Raw genomic sequence first — 1930 nt, forward strand, 5'->3', positions numbered from 1 at the left:
ATGGCCAGATGCATGTCAAAGGAATGATTTCAATGGGCTCACATTTGCACAGCAAATGTTGCACCTTCCCATACATAGAAGAGGCTAAATTCCTTAACTTGAGCTATCGGTTTTCTTTAATTAACAGTAATCTTCTGATGTTCGGAGTACCTGGTCTTTGCTGTAAAAACTCCTGTATATCCTGGCTCCTCCCCTACCTCTTTGGAGCAGTCCCTCAGAGCAATCTGAGAGGCTGTCATCTGGAGCCTGAGGGGTTGAGTCCTCAGAAATGTCCACCGAATAAAACATAATTCTCAGGTTTTTTATTTCCATCACTACCTTTATCTGCCGGAACGTAAGTAGTCAGTGTCTCACATGGATACGTGAAAAGTAGAATCAGTACGTTATAAAATTAAGGAGGCATATTCTAGAAGAAACAGCTAAGAGAGTCAAAAGTGCTTTCTACTGGGCAACAGAATAGCTGTTTTCTTTTATAAACCTTTTTCTACGATTTGGCTTTTCAATAATGTTTATGTGTTGTTTTGATAAAAATAAAAATTAATTTAAAAATAGAGCATTGATAAAAATTTTAAAAAGGTATTAAATAGATCTATTCAATTGATGACTGGTTCTTATCCACAGTATAGAAGTTTGGGATAAATTGAAAAGTGGAATATGCTGTATTTAAAAAAATTAGCGTCTGAAGGTGTCACTTAAAGTATTCAGTTATACTTTGTTGTATTTTATTGGGTCAGAAAGCAAAGAATAAGTTATAATGACCTTTCTGCATTTGGAATTCTTGAAGATCTCTGATTATATCCCTATGAATGTCAAAGATTTATTGAACTACATCCAAACTAACTTTGTAACTAAATTACAAAGAGATTTTTGGCATCAGGAAGAACTCTAGTTTTTTTTGAAGTGTTTGCGACGATTCCTTTAAATAGCAGCTTCCTCTGGTACGTTGAAGTGTTAGTAGATATCATCCTCTGGTGAGGAATCTCTGGAAGATCAAAAGAAGAGATACTTAAATCTAAGAGCTAGCAGTTGCTGCTGTTCCCTGATTTCTAAGGAGATAAGATAAAGCGGCTCTGGTACTGCAGTGTGAGTTAGCGGGGAAAAGACCTCCTGCACCAAAGTTTGACATCTGCGCTTCTCGTGAGTGGCAGACCCACTGCTTTATTAAGCAGGGTGCATATTTACAACCCTTGAAGGCCATGACCAAGCACGTGAACTCTTCTCAGCTTGACTTGGAAACTGCTGAGATTAAGAAACTTCCAAACCACTGAAAACATTTTTTAAAGAACGAAAAATCAGTCCCCTTGAACACAGCTAAAGGTGAATTTATGTCACTTTTGAAAAATTTCTGACCCTTCTTGTTGCAAAAATAATGTAACTGTGAGAGTTGCCTTTACTGGCAGGAGAGCGGCGTCCTGTACTGTCTTGAGGGAGTAGACGTAAAAGGTAGGTCATCTTGCAGCCTCATTAGGCAGAGCTCCGTATGACAGAGTCTCCAGGACTCTTTGAATGGATGGCGACACCCAGCCCCTTTTCTCTCACCTGAGCCTGAAAATTCATCTCCAGATGATAAAGTGACAGAGCTGGTTAAAGAGCAAGGCTGAGAACAGCTCCTTCTTGGTGCATTTTCTCATCTTCGCTGACTTCTAGAAAGCTACCACCTCCACCATCAGTATCTCCAGCACATCCTAATGTCTACTGAAGCATCCCCTCTGAGGTGAGGCCAATGCATCTGGCTCCCCCAGAGTGTTTGGGGGAAAAGGACAAGACAATGGGAGCGGCAGCCTCTTTTGTTGACATTACGGAACAGAAGGACATTTTCATATTTAAGGCATCTCACCAGGAAGAGAAGAGTCCAGGGTAACAGGAGGGAGGCCAGCAGTGTTCTTCAGTGGATTTAGATTTATGCAGGGCTGGTGAGAAACAGCTGCTG

This window comes from Camelus ferus, chromosome 25 (assembly GCF_009834535.1).
Source record: "Camelus ferus isolate YT-003-E chromosome 25, BCGSAC_Cfer_1.0, whole genome shotgun sequence".
Taxonomy (NCBI): domain Eukaryota; kingdom Metazoa; phylum Chordata; class Mammalia; order Artiodactyla; family Camelidae; genus Camelus; species Camelus ferus.